We start from the raw sequence: 23,751 nt of genomic DNA, 5'->3' as shown, positions 1-23,751 counted from the left end.
AAAATCCCAAATAAAACCCAATGTGTTTGTCAGATGCAGAGGCTCATGCCTGTGATGCCAGCACTTTGGGAGGCTGAGACAGGAGGACTGCTTGAGCCCAGGAGTTCAAGACCAGCCTGGGCAACATAGAGAGACCCTATCTCTACAAATTAAAAATAAATTTTAAAAAAAGTGTATTTCTTCATAGGTTCTAGTATTCAAATGTTGCAGTTTTCAGAAAATGTTATTAAGTCCTACTCTTGATTATTAGATGTTCTATTTTTATGGCTTGTAATTCAGGGCATCTATTTCATAATTTGTAATAAAAATTATTTATAAATATGTTAATTCATCAAATCAGACAACATGATTATCTCCTGTTGCTGAGTTCATCAATCACACCCAGGGCAGAAAACTGTTGAATGTCAAGACCTGGCTTGGACTCCTAATATTCTTTACCAAACTTCCCAAACTCTGAACCAACAAATCTTTGTTGAAATAGTGCTTACTCCCCATGTTCATCTCCAACTGCTGTGGAAGAAAAAACCTTACCTTTATTTTTTTTAAGTTCCATGATGGGGATGGAAGCTGATATTTTCTCATTTCCTAGATGCCTACTAGCAATATATTGCACACAACATCCCATGTGTTTCCCGGCACAATCTCATTCCATAGATCATCTTACATAAATATTTTTGTGTGAAAATCACAGTTTCAATATTGGGTGTCACCATTTTTCATTGACTCACACCATTTCCTTGGAGCTAGTAAGATAGTAGTCCAAGGTCCTTTTGGGGACTGCAAGAAATATAGAACACCTCACAAATTTGTGTGTCACCCATGTGCAGGGATCATGCTGATCTTCTCTATATTGTTTCAATTTTAGTGGATGTGCTGCCATCTATTTTTTTTTTAGAAGGAGTCATGCTTTTATTGCTCAGGCTGGAGTACAACAGCACGATCTCAGCTCACTGCAACCTCCACCTCCCGGGTTCAAGTGAATCTCCTGCCTCAGCCTCCCGAGTAGCTGGGATTACAGGTGCCCACCACCATGCTTGGCTAATTTTTGTATTTTTAGTAGAGACAGTGTTTTGCCATGTTGGCCAAGCTGGTCTCGAACTCCTGACCTCATGATCCACCCACCTCGGCCTCCCAAATTCCTGGGATTACAGGCGTGAGCCACTGTGCCCAGCCACAGACTTCTACTTTCATACATGGATACTGATGTGTCATGGATGAGGCTTAGCTCTGTTAAATCTAACTTACTTGAGATTTCGTGAATTCTTTTGAATGGCTTCATTGTGAGGTAGAATTTTAAAATATTTTAAAAACTCAAGATACAAACACAAGTAGTTTGGGAGATTTTTACTTTTACGGAAAACAGATCACTTGAGGGAAGAACCACTACTCTGGGGAAGCAGAATATTGGTCCTTCCAGAATAATATGGGACCCTCCACTACCTACAAAATAGTGCCACACAGAATCTAAAGGGGCCAAGGGCATAGATCTGGTAGGAAAGAAGAGAGGAATCTCTGATTTCTTCCTGTAACATTATTTAGACCTCACAGTTTCAAACTATTCCAAGGGATTCAGAGGATAATTTACCTTGAAGGTCCAGGACAAGTCCAAGCTAAAACGTGGGTTTCATATCAGGTTTTGAGTGTGAGAAGAAGGGTCACTATGAGTGTGGCTAAAGCTAGGAGGCCCAACTGTCAGAGCAGGCGTACAGGCACTTTGGAAATAATGGCTGAGAATATCTATGTGAACTAAAACAAAAAGTAATAACTTTGAAGTCTATATGTGAATCACCAGGAAGACTGAGGGATCCAGATAAGTGAGGTCATCCTGGTAGCAAAGGTCAATTGTTAACAGACTGAAGAAGCAATTTCAATGGCAACGACGCAGCAACAGAATCAGAGGGAGCAACACAATGATTAGAAGGGTCTTTTCTCCCCCCTCATCCTGACTGTAAAAGAAGACTGTCTTCCTTGGACTTAGGGAACCCCTTAAGTTCCTTTAAAAATTCAAGGAGGAAGGGTATAGAGGATAGCGCCCAGAGGCAGTACTAAATTTTTTTGCTAAAGTGGACGTTTTAAGACCCAAATTACTAATTACAAAAATTAAAAATGTGACACTATGTTTATCCCATGCGTTGGGATTATACTTGGGATCAAATAGACAACATTGGTATCTGTAGGGATAAATGTGTTAAAAGCCCTAAAATAAAGAATCCTGGACCCGCTGCTCCTTCTAACTAGTCTAGCTTTTTGCCTGATTTCTGGCTGATGAAGTGAATTAACTCACTGCCCTTCAAAAACTACTTGAGCCAAGCTATGAAATCTCACCTAGACTTTACATGTACAAACATAGATTAAAAATATTAACAACAGCGTAATCTTCTGCAGTCATTCCACAAATACTTGAGTAAATATGTCAATATTTTTCTGAAGAAGAATGCTATCCCTGATGATCCATGACATACTGCAAGCATGAGGGCTGTGCTAAACAGAGAGAGAACTTCATTCTTAGAAACTTTACAAACTTAATATGTGCCTGTCAGTGTAGAATTAAACATTTACATGAACTAACAAACATAAGCATCCTGGGTGCTCAAGTGTTCATCTTTGTAAATAACCACAAAGGCTTAAAGGAAGGGACAAAAAAAATTCATGTCCCACTGGGGTATGGCATAGTAGAAGTGATTAACATAAAATCCTTTGATGGGCAAAAGACTATGCTCAGGTCACTCATCTACAGGAGGCAAAGATTTAAGTGAAGAATTATCCATTTCTTCTCTAGTCTGATATATTGTAATTCAAAATCAGTTAGGAGTCAGATAAATAAGAGCAATCTGCAGGCTGAAAACAATAATGTAAAGAATAATGATATTAGTAGTAGTTGTTCAGTTAATGATACTGATAAGCATGTGTGAAGAACTGAATTAAATGCTGTATACACATAATCTAATTTCCACACAATCACCCCTGAAAGAAATATTATTATCCTCATTTTCATATAGGAAAGCATACTTGGTACTAAGTAATGTATGCAAGGTCACCCCTAACAAATGAAGAAGCTAGAAATTAAAACCTGTCTTTTGTGAATCTAAGGCCTCTTTTCTATCACTCACCTACAGCTTATCTTCATTAAATAAAAAGTTAATTTAATTAAACATATCTTTCTTCCCTCTACACATACCGATTACAAATTAAAAAATTAAAATACACCATAAGTTAAAAAGAAATAAAATGATGAATTCACAGTGGTGGTAACAATTAATAGTCACTTAGGGATAACCTAACATTAATATTTTTCAAATAAATCACCTTAAAGCAAACAGTCATCCAAAACACAAAATAATTTTCAATTCCTATTTATGATTCATATTACATTTTATAGAAAAAGTATATAAAAAGCAGAAGGTAGAGAAATACTATAAAATACTTAATAATTCAATATTGAATCAATAAGCAAACTGAAAGTTAAAGTTCATATTTTATAAAACTAATACAAAACCCTTTACTAATAGAAGATAATGTGACCAAAAACATCAGATTGCAAATAACATCAGCCAATATAATAAGAGAATATAAATCCTATCATATACATATGTTCTTTATGTTGCCCAGTCCAAGTAATTGCTTTTCTACCTAACTGGTGATTTGTTTTGATATTTTCCACTATAATCCAATAAATATAAGCTAATCTGCTGATTAATTTAATATTTCCAACTTGAATGTTACGACTCTAGAACAACACTCACTTTAAAAAAATGACTAAACCTTTATCAACTGCATTTACATTTGCATTTTTTGTTAGTAAAAATTATACCATTTGCTGTCTTCTTTTAGTTATGGCAAGTAAAAGTGGTATGAGGCCATCCTGTAAAATGGCAAAAACAATTTATAATTCATAAAATTACATATTTGTCAGCTGAGCTGAATACCTTATATAAGGTCTTATGAACTTAACACATAAAATAGAAAGCAAATAAAATCTGTCCCTTCCTTCTCACTCCTCTGTGCTTTCCCATGCACTCCTCCTCCACTTGAAAACATCCGGCCTCTGACTCACATTAACTCTGGTCAGCTCCAAAAATGATTTGAAACAGTCACTGGTTTCAATAATCTTTGTTTCTAGCACAGCATTTCACATGGTATATTGTAATAATTTTATTGATTTCTATCTAAACCAACAGATTCTTGAGGGCAGCTGCTGTATCTTTTATCTGTTTATCCTCAAACCCTATGACATCGTAGTAAATACTTTAAGTATTTTTATTAAATTAATGATCTAAATTATTACCTCTAGAGTAGTACTTCTTAAACTATATTCCAAAGAATATTTACTTTGCCAGAATTTAAAGACTGTACCTGAATAGGAAGATCCTATGATCATCTATGTTTGAGAAATATTATAAAACTGTGAATTATATGTCCAGTATTCAAGAAATGTCTTGAACTTTGCCTAATCCTTATTTGACAATAGGTTTTGTGGCAATATTAACATTTGAGGAATTAAAGTTTCAGGATTACAGTTTTTAAAGCTTTCCAGTAAAGGTAGAGGTTTCCTCCAAGTGATACAAACTCACTTGATTATTTTCTATCAATGGGCCCAGGATCCCGCTGCCAAAGTCAGGTGCTCCTGCTCCAAGTAGGTCACTAAGGAAATGGGCTCTAAATTAAAAGAGATAGGCTTCAAATGAATTTTGATTGCTTATTATTAAATGGTACATTGGGTTTCTCCTATTACAGGGTCACAGAATTTTAGCTGTTACAAAGTTCAGTATGAAATTTTATTCTCAATTATAATGATATTTATAATCCTAGGACCCTAATGCAAATCTACTTCTTAAAATGCATTAATCCATTTTTATTCTGGTTTCCATTTTCATTGCTACTTAAAATTATTTTTTATTTTTGGCAAAATATCAGAAATACAAATGCAATGGCTTATCAATACAATTTCTAGCTGAACTATATGGGTTATTTTAGCATAATAAAAGCCACTAAATCACTTCCATTTTCAGAGACAATGCTGAGGAGAAAGATAAAATGTGTTCTGCAATATGCATAACCTATCCAAATATAACCATAATTAACCTAAAAAGGCCTATAGGCATTCCAATGTGATTATTATTTATGGTATATATAAAGAAAAATCATTATTTAAAAAACAACTTCTAAATTCTATAAGTCAAACCCATTATTAAGGAATTAATACAAAATATAGGCTATATATTATAAATAACTATCAACTGTCTTGAAAACCTTGAAATCTTTATCAAAATATACTATATGACAGGAGTTGTTAACTAAAATATTTACAGAGGCAAAAGGTATGACCTGAGTAAGTCCCTAGGTGGGCACAACGGCAAACTGGAGACCACAGACTTTGCGTGAAGCTACAGCCTCTTCATAGCACACCAAACAGTAATATGGGCTCAAGGGAAACCAGATTTCACTATTTAAGAGGAGCCTGAAATACAGATTTTTGCAGGTCTCCTAAATTTTACACCTTGGCTTAATTTATGCAGGCCAACTTTGCTTTCCTGTGTTGTTGTACACTACTTTGAAAGAAAAAAAATACTTCAGTCAAAAAAAAATTGAAAACAAAAGTTTTACCTATAACAAATTCAAATATGTACCATAAATGCATAAAAGAAAGCCATACTCTCTAATACTTTTTTAAAGATATTAGTATTTAAGGTAAAATCTTAGACCATTATTTCAAATTATTTTTATTCAGGGATTGCTTAAGCTTCCAAATAGGAAAAACTGACCCTTACATATGTCAATGTTAAAACAAGTGGATTTCAAATATTTTGAAAATAACGTTGGTTGCTCTACATTGTTTTTCACTTCGATGTTTGTCTTGTGTGAAAACAGTTTTGCTACCATTGACATATTCTCATTATAGACAGCATATGGAGAGCAGTGTTGCCATAGACATCGGTAATATTTGGATCAGCACCAAGGTCTAGCAGAATAGTTTCACATCTTCTTGGCATGTTATAGCCTGTCAGTATTAGAACAAGAAATAAATTGTAAATTGTAGGAAATTAAAATAAGTATTCCACAGGTTTCACAAACTAGTTATATTTCAATGAGACAAATTCATTTTTATTCTATGTATTTAAGCCAAATCCATCTCATGCTGAAAGAACTGGCTACTATATACCTTCGTTAGAGGTGTCTTGTTTTCACTGTCACGGATGTTAAGCTGGCATTTTCTGTGCACCAGAAAAGTTACCACTTCTGGGCAGCCATTGGCACAGGCCAAATGTGGAGCCATCCTACGAAATTGAGAAGACATTGAGAGAAGTTTAGTCCACTATCTCAAAACATACAATGATTCACGTAATTGCAAACAACAAATAGCATGCTATTCCTCTGCTTTCAAAACAAATATTAATTTCCTCCTGAAAAGGGACAATATTTATTAGCTCTTATTATTCACTGCATCAATGAAAGAGTGACCTATTTGGATAGAAAGAGCTTGGCCTCTCGGTTTAGTTGACCTTGCACTTGAATACTATTTTAAGATCTTTCGCTTGCTAGATATTCTAATTATTACTACTACTTAATAAAGACAACATTTTAATTAGGTAAAATGGTACCATTATACTTCCTTTGTGCTATGATTTAATGGTTCGAGATAAGACTGTATTTCAATGATTCTAAGATTCTCATTTTCTCATATTTCAACAACTCTGACATTGAAATGCTACTTATAATTCATTATTTATTACAACTATATTTTTCAGCATTTTAAACATTATTTTATTGATACATAAAATAAGGCAGCATCACACAATCCATGGTGGCTACATCAAGTGGAATACGGTATATACAATAGGACAATGGAAGTCCTAGTCGTATGATTAACATTTAAATCAATTTTAAGCACTTAAATGTACTATGGAAAAGGAGCGTTGAAATAAAAGCAAATTTTTAAAACAAAGCAATTCCTTCATTTTTAAAAACTTTAAGCCTAATAGAAGACAGGACTCAAATAAATAAATATGGCTCATTTAATTAAATATTTAGATTTACAGAATCTAAATGTATGCATGTATGTAAATTAGTATTTACATGTATAAAATGCATGTAGGGTAAGTATTTATGATAATTAATATCACTGTTTAAGACCTATACATTTTCAAAGTGGCTGCTGATGTTATCTTGCACTACTTTCCCACATCAGAAATGATTTTTTTTTTTTTTGAAAGATGAGAGGACAAGCTTCAGTTGAGATTCAGTCCTAATTCTCTAATTTTAAATCTCTCAGCTTGCTCAGGCTGGGCAGGTACACATGAAATTTTTAAGAATGGAAGGGTCTTGATAGTTAGTATAATGTGTCTTTTACATAACAGGTATTCAGCTTGTATTTGATGAATAAATAGATTTTAAAAATGAATAAATACAGTTGGGAAGTTTAATATTTTTAAAACAGCTACAAATAAAGTGGTATTTTTGCAATGGTAATAGTTACTTATATTCACTATTTTTATTTTCATAATAATAACACTAAACTAAAATGATTAATATATAATTATTGGCATATATGTAATAAATCTATACATAATAAAAATATGTTTAATAAAATATGTACATATATAAAACCACTATCACAGATAAAGTTTATCTTCACTTCTGAAGACACTGAAAGTTCACAGACTATACTAATCCATAGAAATAAAAATTTAAAAATAGAAAGTGAGAAATTACTTTTATCTGCAAAATTCATATTTCTGCTCTTCCTAAGGATTATTTTATTAGTAATAATTATGCTATATGCTATATACCACAGATCCCCAATCCCCTGCTCAGTGAAGAAATCACAAATCTTAAAAAAGAAAAACAGTTCATTATAATACAATTGTCCCCAAATAACAAATTTGATCACATTTGGTACATATTTTCAGATAAAGCAAGAACATAGTCAGTTTGTATGTGTAATCAAACTGAATGTTATCTTCACCTGATACACCAAAATACATTTTCATATGTCAACATACTTTTGTAGATATTACTTTCAGTGGTCTCATATTATCCCATACTATATATTCACTGAAATTTATTTATGAAATTTGTTATATGGATTCTCTTTAATACAATCATATTTTAAGCACTGCTGAGAAAAACAAATTGCATGTATCTCTTGCTTCCTAAATGTATTTTACTATAATGGAATTGATCAAGAAAGGGCATACGCATAGTTTAAACATGGTACTTACCACCAAATTGTCTTTTTGAAGAGTCATCAGCAACTTAACTTTAAGCAGAAGTGTAAATATCACTGCTCCTCATCCTCACAAACTTAGGATAGAAAACGGCATTTCATTCCTTTTTTAAATTAAATTCCTTCTCTTATCAGACACATTAAGTATTTTTTCCTATGTGCATAGGTGACTTGCAGAGCTGGAAAAGGTACTTTGCCCAGTTTTAGAGGTATTTTCATATTGATTTGGAATAATTCTCTGTAAAATGAATAGCCATTTTTAATATGTACACACACAAAAACACGTGGTAAATATTATATAAGTATAATGTCTTTTATTTTATCTTTTTCTCATAAGCAGTGTGATTTAATTTTAATTTTGCAAATAAACTTTCAGAATGCTTGCTTGAGAGGTTCCTAGGAAGGTCTTTGTCAACACAAAATTGTATTTGTATAAATAGGCATTTGCGTTTTCTTCTGGTATTTTTCTCATTTTGCATATTTAAAATAATCTATATTCAATGAGAAACTTATTTTTGTGACATAAAAATCTAGCTAGTTTCTTCCAAAAAGCAGGCATTTCATTTATAAAAATAACTCTTTTCTTACTAGTATAAAGTCTCACCATTACCCTGTTATACATTCTTACATATATTTGGGTGTTCCTGGATTTTATATTCTCTTGCATTGATTTATCTATCTTTTCAGCTGTTAGCAAACTATTTATGCAAATTAATAGCACATTTTGAAAGGCAAGACTTTTTTTCTCCATTACAAAAATGTTAAGCCATCTTAATATTAAAAGACAGCATGTGTAATTCAAAAATATTAACTTTGATAACTGTGATTTATGTAAAATTAATAAAGATCTCACACCTCGAGAAAAATGAATCTTCTTATTTAAGAACGTGAAACTTCTTCCTATTTCAAAGTTTCCTTCTAAGGTCTTTCAGCAAAGAACATATTTACGTAGGTATTCATTGATATAAAATATTGGATTTTAGCCAAAAAATTCTTAGCCCAGAAGGTGATATATTATGGGAATTATTTCTTTCATTATGTACCTTTCTATAATGTATCTAACATTATCTTTTAAAATGTGTGCATTAAAAATAAAACAATATATACTTAATTTTGTTAAATCACTTTAAAGTTCTCTCTAAAGTGCTCTGTAAGAGGAACTGTGGGTGAAGGAACCAGCTAAAGTTTTGGGTTTATTTTGCTGCTCATAAAGATGGCCTGGGCCCTCCACCCCCAAGGCGTCCACATCCCAGGCGCTGCGGAGTCCTCCTAGGAAGAAAGCCCAGCGCCCTGGGGACGAGGACGGCCCACCCCGCACACACTATTCTTTCCACGCCTCCCCTGGCCCCCACTCCCCAAGCCCCCAACTCTGAAGGAGGTGCTTCTCCCCACCTGCCCACCTCCTTCCTCAACCCCCAGCCCGCAGCCCGCAGTTCCCGACACCTGTTCTTGTAGATTTCAGACTGGTCTTTTCTCTTCAGCGGGAGCCTCCGCTGCAGCTCCCACGCGTTCCCCTGGACGCAGCTTTGTGTATCATCCCGACATCCTCATCTGGGGTCTGGTACAAGGGGTCAGAGAATATGCAGTTACTCCAGGAGCTCAGGCGCACCTGGCCCTTCTGGCTCTCCACAGCCAAGATCATCTTCATGGCCCAGCTATTGGCTTCAGAGACGCCACAACTCGCCCTCGCCCTTCCCCCAGTCCAGCCCCCACCCCGCCCCCATCCGGCCCAGCACCAGAAAGCAAGGCAGTCTGGCCCAGACCTCAGACAGGGACCCTCCAACTTCTCGGACAGGGACGTCTCCAACCTCTCGGAGAATAAATAATATACGGAGCAGAGCAGTTGGGCCCCAGCGCCCATGGGACCTCAAAAGGCAACCGCCTTGCGCGTGGCCAGAAACTGCGTGTGGCCAGAAACCGCCCTGAGCCGAGCACTGGCCGGCACCGCATGCAGGTGGCAGCTGCTGCTGAGACGCCTGTGGACTGGCCGAGCTCCCTAGAGCGGAGCGCGCGGTCCCAGCTGTCTCAGGGCCCGCCTAACGACGCTGCCCCCTGCAGCTGCTCCTCCCTTGCCCTCTTTTGAGCGCGAGCTCTTGAGTGTTGGGCACTGTGCAGCCGCCTACATGGGGCTGAGCCACTGGTTCCCCCCTCCTGCAGCTGAAGGGCCGGCCGCCCGAATTAGGCGCTGCTGGAGCATCTGGCCAGGGGTCCGCGCTGCTGGTGGCTCGGGCAGCCTTGAGGGTTGCCACCCCTGCTGCCGCGCGACATATGCAGATGACAGCTGCAGCTGAACCCAAGGCGGAGGCTGGCAAGGCTGGTCCCAGAGGGCCTTCAGGTCTCCGAGTGCACCACCCTCCCAACTGGGGTCCTCTCTTCCTTGCCCTGCGCCCGGAGAACGAGGTCGCCAGTGCTGGGGACTGTGCAGCAGCCTAAATCCGATGGCTGAGCAGCAAGTTCCCGCCCTGTAGCTGCCGGGCCAATCGCCTGAATTAGGCTCCTGGTGACGTCTGGCCCTGGGTTTCACGCTACTGGTGGCGTGGGCACGGTGAAAGGTTGCCATCGCTGCTTCCCCGCACCGTGTGCAGGTGGCAGCTGCAGCTGAGCCCACGATGGAAGTTGGCAGGGCTGGTCCCACACAGCTGAGGGTCGCTTAGTGTACATCCCTCCAACCCCAGGTTCCACTCTTTTTTGTCCCACGCACAGAGTGTGAGGTCCTGGGAGCTGGGCAATATGCAGCAACCGGGATGGGGCTGAGTGGACATTTCTCACTCTCCTGAAGCTGCAGGGCCCACCGGGTGAATTATGCGGCCGACCCTGGGATCCTCATTGGTGGTGGCAGTGGGCAGGGCAGCGGTTGCCACCGCTGCTGCAGGGTGCCATGTGCAGGTGGCAGCTGCAACTGTGCCCATGGTGGAGATCGACTGGGCTGGTCCCAGAGGTCCTGAATGTCACCGACTGCATGGCCCTTTCACCATAGGGTCCGATATGGAATCTTGGCCAGCTCCGAGAGCTCGGCGTCGTGGGTCCTGGGCACTGTGCAGCCACTGGGATGGGGCTGAGCACCGGTTCCCATCCTCCGGCAGCTGCGGCACGGACCGCCTGAATTAGTTGAAGTGGCAGTGTCTTTCCCTGGGGTCCAGGGCTGGTGGTGCGGGCAGGGTATTGGATTGCCATCTGTGCTGCCGCGCGCCATGTGCAGGTGGCAGCTGCAGCTGAGCCCAGGCGGAGGCTGGGAGGCCTGGTCCCAGAAAGCCTGAGGGTCGCCGAGTGCACCTCCCTCCCACCCTACGGTCAGCTCCTCTTTCTCCCGCGCCCTGAGCTCCGGGTCGTGTGCGCTGGAAACTGTGTGGCCGCCAGGTTCTCTTCCTGCAGCTGCCGGTTCCCTTCTTGCAGCTGTCCTGCCAACCGCCTGAATTAAAGCCCTGGTAGCCTCTGGCCTTGTATTTTTCACTGCTGGTGGCGCGGGCAGTGTTGGGGGTTGCCATCTCTGCTACCGAGCCCTATGTGCAGGTGACAGCTGCAGCAGAGTCCTTGGTGGAGGCTGGCAGGGCTGGTCCCAGACAGCCTTAGGGTCCCCGAGGACACCAGCCTCCCATTCTAGGCTCTGCTGCTCCTCCCATTCTAGGGTGTGCCTAACCTCCCATTCTAGGGTGTGCTCTTCCTTGGCACGAGGTGGCGGGTTCTGGGCACTGTGCAGCTGCCAGTATGAGGCTGAGTGGCCTTTTCCCGCCCTCGTGCTGCTGCAAGGCGGACCACCTGACTTAGGCGCGGCAGTGGCATCTGACATGGGAGTCTGCGCTGCTGGGGTCCAGAGGGGAAGCGCGAAGTTGGAGGCTGCAGGGCCACTTCTATCAGTGCGCAACCTGCACGTAGCGGCTGTAGCTCAGGTACTGGCTCCGGATATGGGGCTTCACTCAGAAGGCCTCCAGGTAGCTAAGTGTGCGTGCTGCCAGGCCTCAGGGTCCACTCCTCCTTGACCTGCATCTGGAGAGCGGCCCTGTTGCTGGGTAATCTGCAGCCAAAGACAATGGGGCTGAGCTGTGATTTTGCCCATTGTTCCACAGCCCAGCCAGCTACCTGACTTAGCAGCCTCCATGGCATCTGGTCAGGGGATCAGTGCTCCTGGGGATCACTGAAACTAAAGTAACAATTGAATATGAGTTACCACCTACCTGCTTGGAGGTGTGAAAGAATGTTTATAAAGCAGTTAGGAGATCTCCAGAGAAAGCCAACTTAATATAAAGCAAGACTTTCTTACTAATGGGTCAGAGCCTCACCTTTAGGAAGTCCATGAATTTCCTCTGCAGTGATGCAAGAAGGGAAAAACAAGGCAGCTCCAGAAAGGTGAGATGTGTGAAATTAAACTGGTTATGAAGTCAGCCCAGTTTCAGGAGTTCTTTTCCTCTTCGCAGATGGATGTGAAAATCCTGGAAAGACTCCAAGGGCCACCTCTGTACTGAGAAGTGGCTTTCTAATGGACAGGTTTCAGAAAGGTTCATTATAGATATGTAGTCTCTGTCTCTGATGTCAGAGATTTTTAGTGAAAAATGTCCTTTGATCTGCAGAACCTGCTCTACCTGAAGACCAGCAACCGTTTGAAAGCAGGGGCCAGTGGGTGTTGAGCTAAGGATGGAGTTGCAGCATGAGATCCGAGGTGACAATGGGCTGAGGAATTTCCTCAACTACATGGAAAGAGGAACCTGAAAGCTCTACCAACCAACATGTGTATCAGTCATCATCTGTTTCTTTCTTTTTTTAATACAAATGATGTGAGTTAGAAGACATTATAGCTAACCTTACCAGGGAACTAGTAAGATTCTATTGGGATGAGCCATAGCTTGTGGCTTTGTCCATATGTGCTGTGTCTAGCAGAGAGGCATCCTTGCCTGGCTCCACTGGTAGTGGTACAGCAAGACTCTCTGCCCAGCACTGTCAGGCTTAGGTTAAGTATGAACTGATTCTCATTTTTAATAAAGCTTATCTCATCACTTAATATAGAGATCTAGCTAGCAGAGATTCTCACCCTCAATACTTCCACAGACTTTTTAACTTCTTTTATTAAAAATGTCTTATATTTTTAATAAAAGACCATCCAGCCCCATACTGGCAGCTGCACCGAGCCAGGTGTGGGGGCTCACAGCTGTAATCCCAGCACTTTGGGAGGCCGAGGCAGGTGGATCATCTGAGGTCAGGAGTTTGAGACCAGCCTGGCCAACATGGTGAAACCCCATCTCTACTAAAAATACAAAAAATCAGCCGGGCGTGGTGGTGGGCACCTGTAATCCCAGCTACTTGGGAGGCTGAGACAGAAGAATTGCTTGAATCTAGGAGGGGGAAGTTGCAGTAAGCCGAGATCTCACCATTGCACTCCAGCCTTGGTGACAGAGTGAGACTCTGTCTCAAAAAAAAGTCTTATATTTTTTAATGTATTACATTTTATATTGAACAATAATCACAAGTTCATCTTTTTGGGAGGAAGATTTAAGTCACTGTTTTGGGCATAAACTAATGAACTATGCTGAAATCTAGAGACATCCCAATGGCTTATTGTATATGGTAATATCTGCCCTTAGATTAGTCCTGGACTATTTGACTTCCATTTCTGACAGTTGTTTGTTAATATTCTGACTCTTTCCTAATGGTTGCCCTTTTTACTGCTATCAATGCTTGCCTCTAATGTCTCCTGTTTCACAGTGCTGTGAACTGAAAAACAAGATGATGTGGCTTGTTAGACTTGTGTGCAAATTAGGAGTCCATAGGCTTCAAGTGAGGAGGACTTGAGGGCTAGGGCACTTCTATAGGAAGAGAGAGACAGAACATGAATAAACTTGCTGACAGTCACTTTGGACACCGAGGATACCCAGAAACCTCTGCCATTTATGTTTTAGTATGGCTTCATTTATAGTTGGAAATTCCTTGTCTAAGACTCAAAAGACTTAAACACTAAGCTGTGTCCTATACTCATGAATCTCTTAACTAAAGATGAAAGCACATGCTTACCTTGATCAACACAATGAAGAACAATAAGGCTGACGTCAGAGATCTATGTTTTGATTGTAGCACAGCCACGTAATTAATAGGTTTACATTGGACTTCGATACTATTTCTTTTGGGGGTTGGGGCAATGCTATGCCATTGTAACCCCACTGTCTCCACTGAGAGGCTGGAGGTGGGGAGCTTCTTCTCTGAGTAGCAGGAGATGGCTACTCAGCCATCTTTGGCTACTTCAGCCTACTTTGAGAGGCTGAAGACAGTGAGCTCCTCCTCTGAGAAACTGGACATGGTGACTCTCTCCTCTGAAAAGCTGGAGACAATGAGTTTCTCCTGAGAGGCTGGAGATGGCAAGTCTTTTTTTTTTCCTGAGAGGCTGGAGAAAATTACGCCCTTCAATGAGAGACTGGAGATGGTGAGTTCCTCCTTTGAGAGGCCGGAGGCAGCAAGTTTCTTCTTTCAGAGGCTGGAGATGGTAAGTTTCTTTCCTGAGTGACTGGAGATGAAGATTTCCTCATCTGAGAGGCTGCAGACAGTTTCTTCTTTGAGAGGCTGGAGATGGCAATTTTCTCCTTTGAGAGACTGCAGACTGCAAGGTACTCTTCTGAGAGGCTGTAGATGGTGAGTTTCACCTCTGAGAGGCTGAAGATGATTAATTTATTTTCTGAGAAGCTGGAGATGGTGAGGTCCTACTCTGAGAGGCTAGAGACAAAAAGTTTCTCCTCTGAGAGGCTGGAGACAGCCAGTTTCCCTTCTGAGAGAAGGCTGGAGATGATGAGTTTCTCCTCTAAGAGGCTAAAGACTACAAGTTCCACCCTCTGAGAGGCTGGAGAAGGAGAAGTGCTCCTCTGAGATGCTGGAGATGACCAGATTTTCTTCTGAGAGGCTGGAGACTGTGAGCTTTTCTTCCAATAAAGTGGAGATGGTGAGTGTCTTCTCTGAGAAGCTGAGAATGACAAGTCTCTCTTCTGAGAGTCTGGAGATGGTGTATCCTCATTCTGAGAGGCAGGAGATGGCCAGTTTCTTTACTGGGAGGTTGGAGATGGTAAGCTTCTCTTCTCAGAAGCTCAGGATAGTGAGTTTCATCTCAGAGAGCCTGGAGACTGTGAATTCCTCCTCTGAGAGTCTGGAGACATTGAGGTCCTCCTCTGAGAGGCGGGAGATGGCCAATTCCATTTCCGAGAGGCTGGAGATGGTGAGGTTCTTTTCTGAGAGGTAGAAGATGGCCAGTTTCTTTGCTGGAAAGTTGGAGATGGTCAGTTACTCTTCTGAGAGACTCAAGATGATGAGTTTCTTCTCTTAGAGCCCAGAGACTGTGAGTTCCTCATCTAAGAGGCTGGAGAAAGTGAGGTCATCCTGTGAGAGGCTAGAGACATGAAGTCCCCCTGTAAGAGGCTGGAGATAGTGAGATCCCTCTGCAAGAGACCGGAGATGGTTAGTTTCTTTTCTGAGAGGCTGGAGACAGTGAGTTTTTTCTCTGAGAGGCGAAGACAGTGAGTCTCTCCTCTGAGAGGCTGGGGAGTGTGAGTCTCTGTGATTGGCTGGATACGGTGAGTTCTTCCTCTGAGAGGATGGAGTTGGTGAGTTCTTTTTCTGAGAGGCTGAAGACAATGAGGTCCTCTTCTCAGAGGCTGGAGATGGCCGTTTTTTTCCAAGAGGCTGGAGACAGCAAGGTTTTCTTCTTCTAAGAGGCTGGTGACCGTTTCTCCTCTGAGAGGCTGGAGACAGCAAGTTTCTGTCTAGGAGGCTGGAAACAGTAAGTTTCTTCTCTGAGAGGCTCAGGATGATAAGTTTGTCCCCTGAGATGCTAGAGACTGTGAATTCCTTTTCTGAGAGGCTAAAGACAACCAGTTTCTCCTCTGAGAGGCTGCAGATGGTGAGTTATTTTCCAGAAGCTGGACATGGTGAGTTTCTCTTGTGAGAGGCTGGAGATGGAAAGGTCATTCTCTGAGAGGCTGGCGACAGCCAGTTTCTCCTCCAAAAGCTGGTGATGATGAGTTTCTCCTTTGAGAGGCTGGAGACATTGGGGTCCTCTTCTTAGAGGCTGCAAAAGGTAAGTCTCTCATCTGACAGTCTGGAGATAGTGAGTCTATTCACTGCGAAGTAGGAGATGGCCAGACTCTCCTCTGAGAAACTGGAGATGGTGAGGTTTATTTATTTATTTATTTATTTATTTATTTTTTCTGTGAGAGGCTGGAGACTGTGTGTTTCTGCTCTGAGAGGCTGGAGATGGTGTGTTTGTTCTCTAAGAGTCTCAAGACGATGAGACCTCTGTCAGAGATCTTGGCCAGAGAAAATTGCTTGCTGGCATTGGGGTTGGAGGGAAGGTGAGGAAGAGTGAGGGTGAGCTGTGGTGTTATTGAAGTTGGTAGTCACAGCCATGAAAAAGATCTTTGCTGTAAAGAGCCAGAAGTGCCAGGTGCCCCTGAGCTCCTTCTGTGATAACATCTTCTTATAACATCAGTGCAAAATTCCAGTTGAGAACTTCAGGAAGATTCACAAATCTTCCATCCAGAAAAAAAAGTATGGAAGCTGAAGCAGATCCTTATGCTCAAGAGAAAAAACTTGTATGAAACAGACAATAAGAAGAGGTAACAGGAACTGCCAACTGGGGGCTGCAGACAACAAGAGGAGCTGGGTGGATGTAAGAAAAGCACCCCATCAGAGTTGGGAGGCTTTGTGGGAAGAAATAGAAAAAGAAACATCTGACAAGATGCAATATTTGGCAGAAAGAACATTTAAGAAGATTGCATGTGTGTCAGAAGAAACATCTGAGAAGACTGCATCGTCAGCAGAAGAAATATCAGACAAGATTGAACATTTGGCAGAAGACACATCAGATTAAATATTTGGCAGGAGAAAAACCTGACAATATTGAATGCTTGGGAAAAGAAACATCTGACATAATTGAATGTTTGGCAGAAGAAGGGCATCCACCATTGCTGAGGCTTGAATAGGTAGTTTTATCCTCACAGTGTAAACAAAGCCACTGGGAACTTTGAACTGGACAGAGGCCACCACAGCTCAGCAAGGCCGCTAAGGCCAGACTACCAGATTTCTCCTTTCTGGGCAGGGCACCTCTGAAAAGAAAGGCAGCAGCCCCAGTCAGGGACTAATAGATAGAACCTCCATCTCCCTGGGACAGAACACCTGGGGAAAGGGGTGGCTGTGGGCACAACTTCAGCAAACTTAAACGTCCCTGCCTGATGACTCTGAAGAGCGTGCAGTGAACCTCCCAGCTCAGCGTTCGAGCTCTGCTAAGGGTCAGACTGCCTCCTCAAGTGGGTCCCTGACCCCTGTGTATCCTGACTGGGAGACACCTCCCAGTAGGGTCTGACAGACACCTCATACAGGAGAGCTCTGGCTGGCATCTGGCATGTGCCCCTCTGGAACAAAGCTTCCAGAGAAAAGAACAGGCAGCAATCTTTGCTGTTCTGCAACCTCCGCTGGTGATGCCCAGGAAAACAAGGTCTGGAGTGGATCTCCAGGAAACTCCAGCAGACCTGCAGCAGAGGGGCCTGACTCTTAGAAAGAAAACTAACAAACAGAAAGGAATAGCAGGTCCACTCAGAGGCCCCATCTGAAGGTCACCAACATCAAAGACCAAAGGTAGGTAAATCCACAAAGATGGGGAGAAACCAGCACAAAAAGTCTGAAAATTCCAAAAGCCACAACATTTCTTCTCCTCCAAAAGATCACAACTCCAGCAAGGGAACAAAACTGGATGGAGAATGAGTTTAATGAATTGACAGAAGTAAGCTTCAGAAGGTGGGTAATAACAAACTCCTCCTAGCTAAAGGAGCATGTTCTAACCCAATGCAAGGAAGCTAAGAACCTTGATAAAAGGTCAGAAGAATTGCTAACTAGAATAACCAGTTTGGAGAAGAACACTAATGACCTGATGGAGCTGAAAAACACAGCATGAGAAATTTGTGAAGCATACACAAGTATCAATAGCTGAATTGATCAAACAGAAGAAAGGATATCAGAGATTAAAGGCCAACTTAATGAAATAAACTGAGTTGTGGAGAATGGAACCAAGTTGGAAAACACTCTTCAGGAGATTATCCAGGATAACTTCCCCAACCTAGCAAGACAGGCCAACATTCAGATTCAGATTCATGAAATACAAAGAATACCACAAACACACTCCTTGAGAAGAGCAACCCCAAGGCACATAATCATCAGATTCACCAAGGTTGAAGTGAAGGAAAAAAGGTTAAGGGTAGCCAGAGAGAAAAGTCAGGTTACCCACAAAGGGAAGCCCATCAGACTAACAGCAGATCTCTGCAGAAACCCTGCAGCCAGAATAGAATGGAGGCCAATATTCAACATTCTTAAAGAAAATAATTTTCAACCCAGAATTTCATATCCAGCCAAAGTAAGCTTCATAAGTGATGGAGAAATAAAATCCTTTACAGACAAGCAAATGCTCAGAGATGTTGTCACCAACAGGCCTGACTTACAAGAGTTCCTGGAGGAAGCACTAAACATGGAAAACAACTTGTACCAGCCACTGCAAAAACATACCAAATTGTAAAGATCATCAACACTATGAAGAAATTGCATCAACTAGTGGACAAAATAACCAGCTAGCATCATAATGACAGGATAAAATTCACACATAACAATATTAACCTTAAATGTAAATGGGATAAATGCCCCAATTAAAAGACAAAGACTGGCAAATTGGACAGAGTCAAGACCTATCAGTGTGCTGTATTCAGAAGATCCATCTTACATACAAAGACACACATACGCTCAAAATAAAAGGATGGAGGAATATTTATCAAGCACAAGGAAAGCAAAAAAAAAGCAGGAGTTGCAATCCTAATCTCTGATAAAACAGACTTTAAACCAATAATGATCGAAAAAGACAAAGAAGGGCATTATGTAACAGTAAGGGGATCAATGCATCAAGAAGAACTAACTGTCCTAAATACATATGCACCCAATGCAGGAGGACCCAGATTCATAAAGCAAGTTGTTAGAGACCCACAAAGAGACTTAGACTCCCACACAATAACAATGGGAGACTTTAACACCCCACTGTCAATATTAAACAGATCAATGAGGCAGAAAATTAACAAGGATATTCAGGACTTGAACTCAGCTCTGGAGCAAGCAGACCTAAAAGACATGTACAAAACTCTCCACCTTAAATCAACAGAATATACATTCTTCTCAGCGCCTGATCGCACTTATTCTAAAGATGACCACATAAGTGGAAGTAAAACACTCCTCAGCAAATGCAAAAGAACAGAAATCATAATAAACAGTCTCCCAGATCACAGTGCATCAAATTAGAACTCAAGATTAAGAAACTCACTCAAAACCACACAACTACATGGAAACTGAACAATCTGCTCCTGAAGGACTATTGCGTAAATAACGAAATGAAGGCACAAATAAAAATGTCCTTTGAAATCAATGAGAACGAAGACCAGTGTACCAGAATCTCTGGGACACATTTAAAGCAGTGTGTAAAGGGAAATTTATAGCACTAAATGCCCACAAGAGAAAGTAGAAAAGATCTAAAATTGACACCCTAACCTCAAAATTAAAAGAACTAGAGGAGCAAGAGCAAACAAATTCAAAAGCTAGCAGAAGACAAGAAATAACTAAGATCAGAGCAGAACTGAAGGAGATAGAGACATGATAAACACTTCAAAAAAATCAGTGAACCCAGGAGCTGCTTTTTTGAAAAGATCAACAAAATACAGCACTAGCCAGACTAATAAGGAGAAAAAAGAGAAGAATCAAATAGATGAAATAAAAAAGGATAAAGGGGATATATCACTACTGATCCCACAGAAATACAAACTACCATCAGCGAATACTAGAAAACTCTCTATGCAAATAAACTAGAAAACCTAGGAGATATGAATAAATTCCTGGACACATACACCCTCCCAAGTCTAAACCAGGAAGAAGTTGAATCCCTGAATGAACCGATAATGAGATCTGAAATTGAGGCAGTAATGAATAGCCTACCAACCAAAAAAAGTCAAGGACCAGAAGGATTCACAGCCGAATTCTACCAGAGGTACAAAGAGGAGCTGGTATCATTCCTTCTGAACTATTCCAAACAATAGAAAGAGATAATCCTCCCTAACTCATTTTATGAGGCCAGCATCATCCTGATACCAAAATCTGGCAGACACACAACAAAAAAGAAAATTTCAGGCCAATATCTCTGATGAACATCGTGGGAAAATCCTAAATAAAATACTGCAAACCTAATCCAGTAGTGCATCAAAAAGCTTATCCACCACAATCAAGTTGGCTTCATTCCTGGGATGAAAGGTTGGCTCAACATATGAAAATGAATAAATGTAATCCATCATTATATGATAGAATCAATGACAAAAACCACATGATTATCTCAATAGATGCAGAAAAGTCCTTCAATAAAATTCAACACCCTTTCATGCTAAAAACTCTCAATAAACTAGGCGTTGATGGAATGTATCTCAAAATAATAAGAGCTATTTATGACAAATCCACAACCAATATCATACTGAATAGGCAAAAACTGGAAGCATTGCCTTTGAAAACCGGCATAAGACAAGGATGCCCTCTCTCACCACTCCTATTCAACATGGTGTTGGAAGTTCTGGCCAGAGCAATCAGGCAAGAGAAAGAAATAAAAGGTATTCAAATAGGAAAAGAGGAAGTCAAATTGTCTCTGTTTGCAGATGACATGGTTGTATATTTAGAAAACTCCATCGTGTCAGCCCAAAATCTCCTTAAGCTGATAAGTAACTTCGGCAAAGTCTCAGGATACAAAATAAATGTTTTAAAATTACAAGCATTCCTATACACCAATAATAGACAAACAGAGATCGAAATCACGACCAAACTCCCATTCATAATTGCTACAAAGAGAATAAAATACCTAGGAATACCACTTACAAAGGATGTGAACAACCTCTTCAAGGAGAACTACAAACCACTGCTCAAGGAAATAAGAGAGGACACAAACAAATGGAAAAACATTCTATGCTTATGGATAGGAAGAATCAATATTGTGAAAATGGCCATACTGCCCAAAGTAATGTATAGATTCAATGCTGTCCCCATCAAGCTACCATTGACTTTCTTCACCGAATTGAAAAAAAAAATTACTTTAAACTTCATATGGAACCAAAAAAGAGCCCACATAGCCAAGATAATCCTAAGCAAAAAGAACAAAGCTGGAGGCATCATGCTACCTGACTTCAAACTATACTACAAGGCTACAGTAACCAAAACAGTATGGTACTGGTACCAAAACAGATACATAGACCAATGAAACAGGACAGAGGCCTCAGAAATAACATCACACATCTACAACCATTTGATCTTTGACAAAACTGACACAAACAAGCAATGGGGAAAGGATTCCCTATTTAATAAATGGTGCTGAGAAAACTGGCTAGCCATATGCAGAAAACTGAAACTGGACCACTTCTTTACACCTTATACAAAAATTAACTCGAGATGGATTAAAAATTTAAACATATGACCTAAAACCACAAAAATCCTTGAAGAAAACCTAGGCAATACCATTCAGGACATTGGCATGGTCAAAGACTTCATGTCTAAAACACCAAAAGCAACGGCAACAAAAACCAAAACTGAAAAATGGGATCTAATTAAACTAAAGAGCTTCTGCACAGCAAAAGAAACTATCATCAGAGTGAACAGGAAACCTACAGAATGGGAGCAAATTTTGCAATCTACCCATCTGACAAAGGGCTATTGAAACACTGCTCTCCATTATGCTGCCTATAATGAAAATGTGTTAATGGCAGTAAGACTATTTTCATACAATGCAAACATTGAAGTGAAAGGAAAATGTTAGAGATCAACCAATGTTATCTTCAAAATATTTTTCTTAATATTGACATATGAAAGAAACAGTTATTCATATTTGGAAGCCCAAACATTACCTAAATGAAAACATTTTGAAATAACTTAATTTCAAAGATTTTACTTTAAAGATTAATATTTTTAAAAAAGTATTAGAGAGCATGGCTTTCTTTTATGAATTATATAAAATATTTAAATTTGTTAAAGGTAAAACATTTTTTCAAATATTTTTTACCACTCAATTTTTTTCTTTCAATTTAGTTTAAAACAACACAGGAAATAAAAATTTGCCTGCATAGAGTCAAAATGTGAATATTTTGATATTCATTATTAATTAAATACCTTGTTTGGCAATTTATGAAAATTTTTAGTGTGTGTGCCCTTTGACCTAGAAATTCTTTTCCCAGGAATTTATTCTAAGAAGATAATCACAAAAGTTTACAAACATGAATAGAAAAGAAGAGTCACTGCAGAGGAGTCACTTGTAAAAGTGAAAAATAGCAACAGCCCAAATGTCATGAATAGGGAATTAATATATGGTACATCTATGCAAAAATACTGTGCAGCTATTAAGCCTATAAACCCAAAGTTTCTGACACGGATAGCAACAGACTAGAGAGTGAAAGCAATCAGGTTATAAAGCATCAGCATAAAAGATCTATTTATACAGATTAATTTTTTGAGTGCATACATAGGGATATATAAAATATATCTAGTTAAATGCCAAAGTGGTTATCTTCACTTAAGTAAAATTTAGGGACAATTTTACATTTCTTTTATATATATTTTCTTATATTGACCAGCTTTCTTAAAAAGTATGTGGTATTTTTATGATCATAAAGGAGCAACAGAGGATCTCTCACACATTCCTCATTCACAGAAGGTCTGTATTACATATTTGACATAGTGAATTTCTTTACAAAATTAATATTGAAGAAAAGGTTTCATGGCTTCAAAATAACAACCTGAAAGCTACTCTTCTAAATTAGATTCTGGGCAACTAAAATTTTAGACACGTAAACAACAGCAAGCACTTACGGCTTGAGAGCTTTAGTTTGAGAAAAATGGCTGAACAACTTTTTGTCTTCACCCTTGAAATCTGGATGATTTAACAATTTTAAATATTTTTTTTTTTGGTAGAGATGGGGTCTCACCATGTTGCCCAGGTTAGTCTTGGATCCCAGGGCTCAAGAGATCCTCCCGTTTCAGCCTCCCCAAGTGCTGAGATCACAGGCATGAGCCGTGGTGCCTGGCCTTTTAAAATGACTTAATGGAGCCAATCTAATTCACTTCAGAGTTGGATTCTCAAGTAAGTGCATTTCAAATGCACTTTCTCACCTATGGAAAGCTCTTCACAGCTCATGACCATTTGGCTAACTTCTACATTTTATATCAGATGTCTTCTCCTCTGTAAACTCCAAGTTCACTGTTAGATTAGCTCATCTCAGCTTTTTTGCTGCATATAGCACGTCTCTCATTAAACTAAAACATTAGTGCCTGATCCCTCCAGCTGTCAGCTCTGCAGAAACAGGGGCCCACACTGCTTGGGGAATGCTGAAAAGTTTGCCAAAGTCTATGACTTATCGGCACCATCTACGTGGTGTGTTTTCATTAAAATAAATTACCTAATCAGTCAACAGTATCCAGTCACCTGGACACAGAAGAGGAGAAGTAATCACTGC

At 40.2% G+C, this 23,751-nt stretch overlaps 1 non-coding gene and 1 pseudogene across 1 annotated transcript; both read right to left on the bottom strand.

Moving 5' to 3' along the window:
- Window positions 1–372: 372 nt before the first annotated feature.
- Window positions 373–10,661, bottom strand: LOC117981406 (uncharacterized). Its single transcript, XR_004672909.3, has 5 exons — window positions 9,988–10,661; window positions 9,668–9,782; window positions 8,220–8,462; window positions 6,161–6,275; window positions 373–5,998 (listed from the first exon to the last, which is right to left on the bottom strand). It is a non-coding gene; the product is annotated as an uncharacterized LOC117981406 (transcript).
- LOC112438326 (U6 spliceosomal RNA) lies at window positions 783–881 on the bottom strand (annotated as a pseudogene).
- Window positions 10,662–23,751: the final 13,090 nt, after the last annotated feature.

Source organism: Pan paniscus, chromosome 7, assembly GCF_029289425.2.
Source record: "Pan paniscus chromosome 7, NHGRI_mPanPan1-v2.0_pri, whole genome shotgun sequence".
In the NCBI taxonomy this organism is placed as follows: Eukaryota; Metazoa; Chordata; class Mammalia; order Primates; family Hominidae; genus Pan; species Pan paniscus.
This window is presented reverse-complemented; position numbering and strand designations above follow the sequence as displayed.